This window comes from Salmo salar, chromosome 03 (assembly GCF_965601325.2).
Source record: "Salmo salar chromosome 03, fSalSal1, whole genome shotgun sequence".
NCBI lineage: Eukaryota > Metazoa > Chordata > Actinopteri > Salmoniformes > Salmonidae > Salmo > Salmo salar.
Window position 1 is genome coordinate 25,718,098 of NC_138293.1, and position 13,320 is coordinate 25,731,417.

At 39.9% G+C, this 13,320-nt stretch overlaps 1 protein-coding gene across 1 annotated transcript in view; it reads right to left on the bottom strand.

Moving 5' to 3' along the window:
• LOC106599379 (sodium- and chloride-dependent glycine transporter 1) overlaps window positions 1–13,099 on the bottom strand; it is a 95,848-nt gene extending 82,749 nt beyond the window's left edge. The window contains exon 1 of the mRNA XM_014190585.3: window positions 12,952–13,099. The gene's annotated coding sequence lies outside the window, so the exon portion shown is untranslated. The remainder of the gene's footprint in view (window positions 1–12,951) is intronic.
• Between the last annotated feature and the right edge of the window lie 221 nt (window positions 13,100–13,320).

The following is a 13,320-nucleotide window of genomic DNA, read 5'->3' on the forward strand; positions in this document are numbered from 1 at the left end:
TATGGCACTTCAGTAAAATAAATGTTGATGTGTGGACTTTCTTTTATACAATGCATGTTTTCATTGCTTGCTTGTCTCTTTTAAAGCTGTAATACGTAACTTTTGAGGGTGACCCCACAAAATCCACATATAAAATGTGAGTTATAGATCTGTCATTCTCATTGAAAGCAAGTCTATAAAGCGGTAGATCTGTTCTATGTGAACTATTTCTATGTTTCCCGTTCTTAAGTTTTGTTTTTGCATGGTTTACTTTCGGTTTTGTACACCAGCTTCAAACTGCTGAAAATACAATATTTTTGGTTATGGAAAATATATTTCACAGTGGTTAAGATGGTACAATGATTCTTTACACTATACATGCTTGTTTTGTCAGACACTGAAATTAGGCGAACTATTATAATTTTTGCAACCAGGAAATGGTGGAGCAATTTCAAAAAGATGCACCTTTAAAAAGGTTGGATGTGTCTGACTATTCATTAATTATTAAACAGCAGCCGACAAAGTTGTTCTGGCTCGGAGGTCTATAATGCACTAATGTTGTGCCAAATGGACAATGCTACCAATCCTATCCAACCTGGCATGATATAATTTGATACGGAATCTTTTCTTAATTTATAGACTAATCAACGCTGATAAAATGGCTATGGACATGTTCAATGTATTTGTTTGTTTTAATGATTGTCAATTTCATCTTCATACTATCGCATAGCTGTCTCTCCCCTTCATACATTCCTTGTCAATTCATTATCTTATACCTTACTTTCGGAAAGCTTAAGGTAGGCCTAGGTTTTTTAATAAGTTTTAAGGAGAAATATTTGCTTGAGTCTGACATACTGGTGGCTTTGATTGATGGGTCCTTTTACTGGGGAGTGCGTGTGTCAGTTCGCTGATTATCTCTATAGGCCTATATGTCCATTCAGAAAGTTTTCTAAAGTAGCCTGTCTGGACTCTCTCTTTAATAAGAATCAAACGCTCCTGTCATGATTTAATCTTGTAAAAGGCCTATTTTCAGGAAAGGCCCTTTCTCACCAAGTCCGTTATTTTCATCTGACACATTTGGAAGAAAAAAATAAATACGATAAATGAATATCGTCCTCCAACAATCAATCAATTATTTATTCGTAACAGGTTAGATTTTTGCGTCTTCGCATGCGAAAATAAGATATTGACCAATAGAAATTGTTATTTGGGACACCGCCACTAACAGGCCATGCACTGCTACTGACAGGTTTGTGGATTCGTGATGTGAATCAATAAATTCATTTCTCTCTGCCTGTTTTTTACATTTGCAATGCATCAGTGCAGCAAGGTATCAATTTAGCCAATGTTATCACGTCACACCAGAGCTAGGCTACACGTCGCCCTCGCCATTCAAACTTCCCTGCCAGTGCATTGCCAATGCTGTAGCCTATTTTATAGCCTTTCAGCAAGCAAGAGGATCGATCGATGCTTCTCTCCTAAAATAGGCCTATATTTGTTTTTAAAAATAGCTCGAAATATGTTTCAAACTACACTGCTCAAAAAAATAAAGGGAACACTAAAATGACACATCCTAGATCTGAATGAATGAAATAATCTTATTAAATACTTTTTTCTTTACATAGTTGAATGTGCTGACAACAAAATCACACAAAAATAATCAATGGAAATCCAATTTATCAACCCATGGAGGTCTGGATTTGGAGTCACACTCAAAATTAAAGTGGAAAACCACACTACAGGCTGATCCAACTTTGATGTAATGTCCTTAAAACAAGTCAAAATGAGGCTCAGTAATGTGTGTGGCCTCCATGTGCCTGTATGACCTCCCTACAACGCCTGGGCATGCTCCTGATGAGTTGGCGGATGCTTTAGTCCAGGCCTGGGAGGAGATCCCTCAGGAGACCATCCGCCACCTCATCAGGAGCATGGACAGTCTGTGATGCAACGTGGCGTTGGTGGATGGAGCGAGACATGATGTCCCAGATGTGCTCAATCGGATTCAGGTCTGGGGAACGGGTGGGCCAGTCCATAGCATCAATGCCTTCCTCTTGCAGGAACTGCTGACACACTCCAGCCACATGAGGTCTAGCATTGTCTTGCATTAGGAGGAACCCAGGGCCAACCGCACCAGCATATGGTCTCACAAGGGGTCTGAGGATCTCATCTCGGTACCTAATGGCAGTCAGGCTACCTCTGGCGAGCACATGGAGGGCTGTGCGGCCCCCCAAAGAAATGCCACCCCACACCATGACTGACCCACCGCCAAACCGGTCATGCTGGAGGATGTTGCAGGCAGCAGAACGTTCTCCACAGCGTCTCCAGACTCTGTCACGTCTGTCACATGTGCTCAGTGTGAACCTGCTTTCATCTGTGAAGAGCACAGGGCGCCAGTGGCGAATTTGCCAATCTTGGTGTTCTATGTCAAATGCCAAACGTCCTGCACGGTGTTGGGCTGTAAGCGTCGGGCCCTCATACCACCCTCATGGACTCTGTTTCTGACCATTTGAGCAGACACATGCACATTTGTGGCCTGCTGGAGGTCATTTTGCAGGGCTCTGGCAGTGCTCCTCCTTGCACTAAGGCGGAGGTAGCGGTCCTGCTGCTGGGTTGTTGCCCTCCTACGGCCTCCTCCACGTCTCCTGATGTACTGGCCTGTCTCCTGGTAGCGCCTCCATGCTCTGGACACTACGCTGACAGACACAGCAAACCTTCTTGCCACAGCTCGCATTGATGTGCCATCCTGGATGAGCTGCACTACCTGAGCCACTTGTGTGGGTTGTAGACTCCTTCTCATGCTACCACTAGAGTGAAAGCACCGCCAGCATTCAAAAGTGACCAAAACATCAGCCAGGAAGCATAGGAACTGAGAAGTGTTCTGTGGTCACCACCTGCAGAACCACTCCTTAATTGGGGGTGTCTTGCTAATTGCCTATAATTTCCACCTGTGTCTATTCCATTTGCACAACAGCATGTGACATTTATGGTCAATCAGTGTTGCTTCCTAAGTGGACAGTTTGATTTCACAGAAGTGTGATTGACTTGGAGTTACATTGTGTTGTTTAAGTGTTCCCTTTATTTTTTTGAGCAGTGTATATTGCTGTGCATTGTCTATGGACAGGTTGATCATTAGGCTATGGACAGGTTGATCATTAGGCTATGGACAGGTTGATCAATAGGCTATGGACAGGTTGGTCAATAGGCTATGGACAGGTTGATCAATAGGCTATGGACAGGTTGATCATTAGGCTATGGACAGGTTGATCATTAGGCTATGGACAGGTTGATCATTAGGCTATGGACAGGTTGATCAATAGGCTATGGACAGGTTGATCATTAGGCTATGGACAGGTTGATCATTAGGCTATGGACAGGTTGATCATTAGGCTATGGACAGGTTGATCATTAGGCTATGGACAGGTTGATCAATAGGCTATGGACAGGTTGATCATTAGGCTATGGACAGGTTGATCATTAGGCTATGGACAGGTTGATCATTAGGCTATGGACAGGTTGATCAATAGGCTATGGACAGGTTGATCATTAGGCTATGGACAGGTTGATCATTAGGCTATGGACAGGTTGATCATTAGGCTATGGACAGGTTGATCATTAGGCTATGGACAGGTTGATCAATAGGCTATGGACAGGTTGATCATTAGGCTATGGACAGGTTGATCATTAGGCTATGGACAGGTTGATCATTAGGCTATGGACAGGTTGATCATTAGGCTATGAACAGGTTGATCATTAGGCTATGGACAGGTTGATCATTAGGCTATGGACAGGTTGATCATTAGGCTATGGACAGGTTGATCATTAGGCTATGGACAGGTTGATCATTAGGCAATGGACAGGTTGATCATTAGGCTATGGACAGGTTGATCATTAGGCTATGGACAGGTTGATCAATAGGCTATGGACAGGTTGATCATTAGGCTATGGACAGGTTGATCATTAGGCTATGGACAAGTTGATCAATAGGCTATGGACAGGTTGATCAATAGGCTATGGACAGGTTGATCATTAGGCTATGGACAGGTTGATCAATAGGCTATGGACAGGTTGGTCATTAGGCTATGGACAGGTTGTCGTGCATGTGTTTCAATTTTCTAATGGTTGTCAATTTCATCTTCATGCCTATCACAGCTGTCTCTATATATCTCCCTTAAAACGTTCAATTCATATGATCGGCTACATACATTTTGCATCATCCTATTATTTAGACATTTTTTTTAAATATCCGACAGAAAGGACTTGATGCTAAGGCAAGGTTTTGAATAAATTTTTGGGAAAGGACAGATGTGATTTGCTTATGTTTCTGAGTGACAAGCGCTGCATGTGGCTTTGATGGTTTTTTAGGTGGGTGTGTATGAGTTCACTAATTCTCTATGTCCATTCAAAAAGTTTCCTAAAATGCCAGTTTTACATTTCTTCTTATTCAATGAGGTGCAAGTGAATTAAACGTAGCCAAGCTCCTTTCATGATTCATCCTATAGGATGCATAGCCTCTAACCTAATATTTTTACAGAGAATGACCACAACGTTGGTGCAGCGTTGGTGCCGTTATGCGAATTCTTCGGAAAAGTGGAGACTTATCGGACTTGGTGTGAATGGTTTCGTGGGTCAAAATCGAAATCTGTATTTTTGGGGAATTCCTCTCCAATCAGACATTTCTTCATTTGTATACTAGACTCATATTTAGAAGTAATAACTGGAATAATAATGAAATGCTACTGATAATAACGAAGTGTAATAGTAATAGTGAAGTTGTGGAGAAAAGCCACAGGGAAAGGCCCCCCTACAACGGTTGTCGGTAACCGTGAACATTGGCCTGGCCTTATGTAAGAGCAGACTACTTGTGTCGTGGTCATAGCCTAACTAACCGCATTATGCAAATGATCTGATACAAACTATAAAAGGTCATTTTACATGAAGTAAAATTGTGTGACTAGCTTTAGCTGTCAAAGTACTTATGTTCGTTTTTAGAGGCTAGTGTTGAAAAATGTAGGCTAGTGTAGTACTGACTGTATAATAAGCAGTGGGATAGTAGACTTTAATGGGATAGTAACAATAGACGTAATGACTGCCGTAGTAGTGGAAATAGTGACTGTAGCCCAGCAGTAGTAGTAGCAGTGACTGTGGTAGAAGTATGCCTAATAGCAGTAGTAATAGTGATTGCTGTAGATAGGTAGGGTTAGCTATACTATGTGGGATAGCTATTGTAGAATGTTTAGTGAGTGTAGGTTTGTTATAGTGGGCTATTTTAGTGGGTTGGAGTGAGCTGTGTGGCATAATCAGTCTTAGAATGTGCTCCTCCTTGTGCTCCACCTCTGACAATTCTGAAAGTTCCAAGGCAGTAAATTCAACAGCGGAAAGTTAGCTTAATTTAAGTAGTTGATGTGGTTACTAAAGCAGCTGTCTCTCTTGATTGGTTTAAGCTATTTATAGACTAAGATTTAATACGCTCTTTTTTGTCAAAGTTGTTTGGAAAGTGGACAAAATGTTTCCAGAAGTGTTTCCAGACAGATGTTTCCAGAAGTTGATTGATAGAAAACGTAGTTGATGCGGTTACTGAAACAGCTTAGTAGTTGTATTATAACCTGGGTGGTTCGAGCCCTGAATGCTGATTGGCTGACAGCCGCGGTATATCAGACCATATACCACCCGTATGACAAGACATTTATTTTTAATGCTCTAATTATGTTGGTAACCAGTTTATAATAGCAATAAGGCACCTCTGGGTTTTGTGGTACATGGCCAATATACCACGGTGTCACGTCCTGACCATAGAGAGCTCATATTTTTCAATAGTGGAGTAGGTCAGGGCGTGACTGGGGGGTTTTGTCTAGTTTATTTATTTCTATGTTGGGATTTTTGTCTAGTTTAAATTTTCTATGTTGTGTTCTAGGTTATTTTTTCTATGTTGGGGTTTTTGTCTAGTTTACATTTTCTATGTTGTGTTCTAGGTTCTTTTTTCTAGGTTGGGGTTTTCGTATGATTCCCAATTAGAGGCATCTGGTCATTGTTGTCTCTAATTGGGGATCATATTTAAGTTGTTATTTTTCCCACTAGTGTTTGTGGGAGATTATTTTGAGTTTATGCATGTAGCACCTCTTTGTCACGGTTTGTTGTTTTTGTTTATAGTTTATTGTCTGTCTTGCATAGTTTCACATAGAAATAAAGATGTGGAACGATACGCACACTGCGCCTTGGTGTCTTTCATACGACAAACGTGACACACGGCTAAGGGCATATTGGCCATATAAAACAGCACTTAGCTGCGGTATATTAGCCTTATACCACACCCCCTTGGGCCTTATTGCTTAAATCTAAACTAACCCTATACCAACCTAAATTGATGTCAATTGATACATTTATAATTTTACATATACATTACATTTACCCGTTAGTTGCAGATGCTCTTATCCATTGCAGGACAGGATTTTAAAATCATAGGTGTAGATTGGCATAGAGGAGAATGTATCAAATTTGCATGCACACCATTACAACTGAATGAGTAATTGACATGCTCGAATGAGTAATTGACATGCTTTTTTGTAGTGTTCAGCAGTTCTCGAAATGTATACGTAAACTAGGCACTACACAATTTTGGTTCAATAGTTATCAGTTTTGAGCGGTTTTATTAAGTGATAGTTAAATGTATCAGTAGCAAATGACAAGAAAATCGGGTAACACTTTTCAATAAGGTTCTATTTGTATAGAGTTTATAAAGGATTTGTAATTACATTATTAACGGTTGCTCAAAAGGTTTCTACCTGGAACCAAAAAGGGTTCTTCAAAGGGGACAGCCGAGGAACCCTTTTAGGTTCTAGAAAGCACCTTTTTTTCTAAGAGTGTGCGGAGTGGATAACATGGTATAAATCATGATAATGATGATAGTCGAGTTATGTGTAGTGTCTATGCTATGCCTCTTCTCTCCCACAGATTCCCATAAGGTCTCAGACTCCAGGATGGGAAAATGGTTAACAAGAAAGAAACAGATGAAGACACAGAAGGGGACCATGAGACCCTACTGTATGTCAGCAGTTCCCAAACTAGGGGTCATGACTCACCTGATATGAAAATGGGATCACGGGAGAATTTCCAAAATCATTGTAAAGTGGTTAACCTTAAAAATCTAAATGAAAATTATTCTAATCTAAAAGATAAATATAAACCAGAGAGTGCCCTTAGATCATGGGAAAATCATTCCCACTTGAATCATTCCTACTTTTACATTACAGCCACAATTGATATGGTGAAAACCATGTGTGGGGAGGCAGAGGCACAGAAACTCACATTTATACTACCGGTCGACCGATTAACCTGCCGATTAATTGGGGCCGATTTCACGTTTCATAACAATCGATAATCGGCATATTTGGAAGCCGATTATGACCGATTACATTGCATTCCACGAGGAAACTGCGTGGCAGGCTGACCACCTGTTACACGAGTGCAGCAAGGAGCCAAGGTAAGTTGCTAGCTAGCATTAAACTTATCTTATAAAAAAAATCAATCTTAACATAATCACTATGTCACATAATCACATGGTTGATGATATTACTAGGTTAACTAGCTTGTCCTGCGTTGCATATAATCAATGCGGTGCCTGTTAATTTATCATCGAATCACAGCCTACTTCGCCAAACGTGTGATGTTTTAACAAAAGCGCATTCACGAAAAAAGCACAATCGTTGCACGAATGTACCTAAACATAAACATCAATGCCTTTCTTAAAATCAATACAGAAGTATATATTTTTTTAAACCTGCATATTTAGTTAAAAGAAATTCATGTAAGCAGGCAATATTAACTAGGGAATTTGTGTCACTTCTCTTGCGTTCATTGCACGCAGAGTCAGAGTATATGCAACAGTTTGGGCCGCCTGGCTCGTTGCGAACTAATTTGCCAGAATTGTACATAATTATGACATAACATTGAAGGTTGTGCAATGTAACAACAATATATAGACTTAGGGTTGCCACCCGTTCACTGAAAGAATAAACGTTTTGTTTTCGAAATGATAGTTTCCGGATTTGACCATATTAATGACCAAAGGCTCGTACTTCTGTGTTTATTAAATTATAATTAAGTCTATGATTTGATATTTGATTGAGCGGTGGTAGGCAGCAGCAGGCTCGTAAGCATTCATTCAAATTTTACTGCGTTTGCCAGCAGCTCTTAGCAATGCTGTTTATGACTTCAAGCCTATCAACTCCTGAGATTCGGCTGGCCATACTAAAGCGCCTATTAGAATATCCAACGGTCAAAGGTAAATGAAATACAAATGGTATAGAGACAAATAGTCGACGCGTCATAATTCCTCCAACAACTACAACCTAAAACTTCTTAACTGGGAATATTGAAGAACTGGGAATATTGAACCACCCGTTTTCATATGTTCTGAGCATGGAACTTAAACGTTAGCTTTTTACATGGCACATATTACACTTTTACTTTCTTCTCCAGAACTGTGTTTTTGCATTATTTAAACCAAATTGAGCATGTTTCAATATATATTTGAGACTAAATAGATTTTATTTATATATTATATGAAGTTAAAATAAAAGGGTTCATTGTTCATTCAGTATTGTTGTAATTGTCATTATTACAAATAAATGATATATATATACAGTTGAAGTCAGAAGTTTACATACACCTTAGCCAAATACATTTAAACTCAGTTTTTCACAATTCCTGACATTTAATCCTCGTAAGAATTCCCTGTCTTAGGTCAGTTAGGATCACCACTTTATTTTAAGAATGTCACATGTCAGAATAATAGTAGAGAGAATGATTTATTTCAGATTTTATTTCTTTCATCACATTCCCAGTGGGTCAGAAGTTTACATACACTCAATTAGTATTTGGTAGCATTGCCTTTAAATTGTTTAACTTGGGTCAAACGTTTCGCATAACCTTCCACAACCTTCTCACAAAAAATTGGCTGAATTTTGGTCCATTCCTCCTGACAAAGCTGGTGTAACTGAGTCAGGTTTGTAGGCCTCCTTGCTTGCACATGCTTTTTCAGTTCTGCCCACAAACTTTCCATAGGATTGAGGTCAGGGCTTTGTGATGGCCACTCCAATACCTTGACTTTGTTGTCCTTAAGCTATTTTGTCACAACTTTGGAAGTATGCTTGGGGTCAATGTCCATTTGGAAGACCATTTGCGACCAAGATTTAACTTCCTGACTGATGTCTTGAGATGTTGCTTCAATATATCCACATAAATATCCATCCTCATGAGGCCATCTATTTTGTGAAGTGCACCAGTCCCTCCTGCAGCAAAGCATCCCCACAACATGATGCTGCCACCCCCGTGCTTCACGGTTGGGATGGTGTTCTTCGGCTTGCAAGCCTCCCCCTTTTCCTCCAAACATAACGATGGTTATTATGGCCAAACAGTTCTATTTTTGTTTCATCAGACCAGAGGACATTTCTCCAAAAAGTACGATCTTTGTCCCCATGTGCAGTTGCAAAACGTAGTCTGGCTTTTTTATGGTGGTTTTGGAGCAGTGGCTTCTTCCTTGCTGAGCGGCCTTTCAGGTTATGTTGATATATGACTCGTTTTACTGTGGATATAGAGGCTTTTGTACCTGTTTCCTCCAGCATCTTCACAAGGTCCTTTGCTGTTGTTCTGGGATTTATTTGCACTTTTCTCACCAAAGTACATTCATCTCTAGGAGACAGAACGCGTCTCCTTCCTGAGCGGTATGACGGCTGCGTGGTCCCATGGTGTTTATACTTGCGTACTATTGTTTGTGTAGATGAACGTGGTACCTATAGGCGTTTGGAAATTGCTCCCAAGGATGAACCAGACTTGTGGAGGTGTACAATTTTTTTTCTGAGGTCTTGGCTGATTTCTTTTGAGTTTCCCATGATGTCAAGCAAAGAGGCACTGAGTTTGAAGGTAGGCCTTGAAATACATTCACAGGTACACCTCCAATTGACTCAAATTAGGTAATGTAGCCTATCAGAAGCTTCTAAAGCCATGAATTTTCCAAGCTGTTTAAAGGCACAGTCAACTTAGTGTATGTAAACATCTGACCCACTGGAATTGTGATACAGTGAATGATCTGTCTGTAAACAATTGTTGGAAAAATTACTTGTGTCATGCACAAAGTAGATGTCCTAACCGACTTGCCAAAACTATAGTTTGTTAACAAGAAATTTGTGGAGTGGTTGAAAAACGAGTTTTAATCACTCAAACCTAAGTGTATGTAAACTTCTGACTTCAACTGTATGTATTACAAGCTTACTAGCCCTACCACACATGCCTTTGATTTAGGCCTATACACAGTGTAAAAAACATTAAGAACACTTCCCTAATATTGAGTTGCACCCCCTTTTGCCCTCAGAATATCCTCAATTTGTTGGGGCATGGACTCTACAAGGTTTCGAAAGCTGGCCCATGTTGACTCCAATGCTTCCCACAGTTGTCAAGTTGGCTGGATGTCCTTTGGGTGGTGGACCATTCTTGATACACATGGGAAACTGTTGAGTGTGAAAAACCCAGCAGTGCTGTAGTTCTTGACACAAACCAGTGCGCCTGGCACCTACTACCATAACCCTTTCAAAGGCTCTTAAATCTATTGTCTTGCCCATTAACCCTCAATGGCACACATTCATGTCTCAATTGTCATCCATGTCACATCCATGTCTCAAGGCTGAAAAATCCTTCTTCATGCCGATTCTGTGGCAAAACGTTTAGTCTGTTGCAAAACATTTTGTTACAAACTGTTTACTCCAAACGGAAAACGCAAGCAAGAGTTTCTATTAGACAAAGTCAGGTAGGTCCCGTTTCGTTCCATTTGCATCAGTTTGGTTCTTGAACGGTTTCCGTAATGAATACACCCCAGGGGTGAAGGCAAATCATTAGTCCAAACAGTTAAAACAAAAATGTCGATTGGACCAAAACATGAGGAACACCTGACAATTGAGACTTGGATTGTGTATGTGTGCCATTCAGAGGGTGAATGGGCAAGACAAAATATTGAAGTGCCTTTGAGCGGGGTATGCTAGTAGGTTCCATGCGTACTGGTTTGAGTGAGTCAAGAACTGTAACACTGCTGGGGTTTTCACACTCAACAGTGTGTATCAAGAATGGTCCACCACCCAAAGGACATTGAGCCAACTTAACACAACTGTGTGAAGCATTGGAGTCAACATGTGCCAGCATCCCTGTGGAACTCTTTCCATACCCCAGCGAATGGAGGCTGTTCTGAGGGCAAAAGGGGGTGCAACTCAATATTAGGAAGGTGTTCCTAATGTATTGTACACTCAGTGTAAATGATTAATGTAAAAAAATCCCCAAACCATAGTAGCAGTTATACTAGGCTACTACAAATGTTTTATGTAGAGTATTTTTGACGTTTGGAAAAGAATCCTCGTAAACAAGGTGACGTTTATGGTGGATATTTAAATGAAAGAAACCTAGATGACTTCAAAAGCCATAGTGGTAGTTTACGTACCTGTACCTGACAAAGTACCCTATTTTTAGAATATGAAAAAAGAAAAAACTCATACTATACATAAAACTGACATGAATGCATAATATTATTTTAAACTGGTTTCGGTCCAACCTGTTGAAATACTGAGACAAGTAACATTACACCATTACAACCATCACATTCGCAATGGCAACATTGACCTCTGTGGGTAGCACCACTTCACAGCAGCAGCACGGAAGCAATAGGCCTTTTGAAAAAAATCACACTAACAGTCACTCAGGAACTAATAAACCAAATAATTGTTTAGCCATTTTAAAATTCTCACAAGACTTTTAAAGACATAGCCTATTTCCCAGCTTTTACACAAGCATCAGAGTGAGTATGGTTATAGACAACAACTGACAATAACCAAAGGTTACTGTTACTAACAAACACATTAAATAGGGGAAATCCACAAATGTTCATGGGGATTACAGGTGTTAAGTTAAAGCTACAGTCCAATATTTACAGCAGTCGCATGTAATGATATGGATTGATTATAATGGGTGAAATTAGTTAAATATAACTTACAAATGTCTCATGCTTAGTATAACTGTATCATATTATCATAATGGAAGATCTCAGGCTCTATTAGTCCATTGTTTATGTTTTCCTATAATTTGAGTGTAAACAAACAGGCCCGAAATATGTCTAATAACACCAACTTGATCTATGAATTATAGGATGATGAGCTACGCTATTTCCCCAGGCTGACCAAACCCAATCCCTCAGTTTACCAAACAGTGGCAGGATGTTGAAACGGCAGAATGTGCCTTTAATATTTGTTGACTTCTTAAACTAAGTTAACTTGTTGAGAAATGTCCAACGTTGCTTTATGAAACCACAGAGACGTCTTCTATATTGACGAAGCCCTGACATCATCATTGAATGGATATGCTGATGATTCTCAACACCATCTAATGTCTGTTAAAATGCGCTGTGAGAATCGTCAACATATCCATTCCGTGATGTCATAAAAACAACTAGGGAAGTAGCCTACGGTTAACGTTATCCGACACTGCCACGTGTTGAGCAGCAATGTTGAAATTGGCTTTAAATATCTGTAACCAAGGCACAACTGTAGCATGAGTTTATTTAACAAGAAGTAACGGTGATATTACAAATAGCAAGTACAGACAGTTGCAGATAACCTGTTATAACTGGAGTCAATAAGCTAACACTGTATGGGCTAGCGTTGAAATTGCTATTTATCTCGTCCTTACCAAATGTGTATCATTCTCGGAGTAAACAACTAGCTAACTAGCAAGCTAATTTTAATTAACTTTAGTAAAGTCAAGGCAAAAAGCATATATTTCAGCATCCACACATGGCTAGCCTAAGTTCCGTGCCCTTGTCTTTACTGTGGGTTAACATTAAAGTTGATTGATGCTCCTATTCAAACTTCTGAAACAAGAAAGATAGCTATAATAATGTATGATCATTTATTGCAACGTTATGTGTCATTGATTGCTTACCATAGCGTGGTGTCGTATAGATCTGGTGGCAGGTTGTGTCAATTCGAAATGTTCAGTGTTGCATCACCTTGTCTGGAGTCATCCTCTTCGCGGAGTTTCTGTCCCTCCTCCTTTTTTTCTCAATCATTTTCTACGCCCACAAGGGTTCTTGCCACCTACATATAATACTAATAGGATCATTAAAATGATTCATTTAATATGATCTATATGGCCGCCACAACTTTATTAATCAAAGTTCCATCCAAGACCCCATTTCTAGTAATCTACCTTGTTCTTCACCGACCTGTTAGAATGGACATGTCTTGTCCTGTGGTGTAAATGAACACAACAAAGTAGCCTAGGCTAAGCTTGTCTGGCTGAACTGAAACT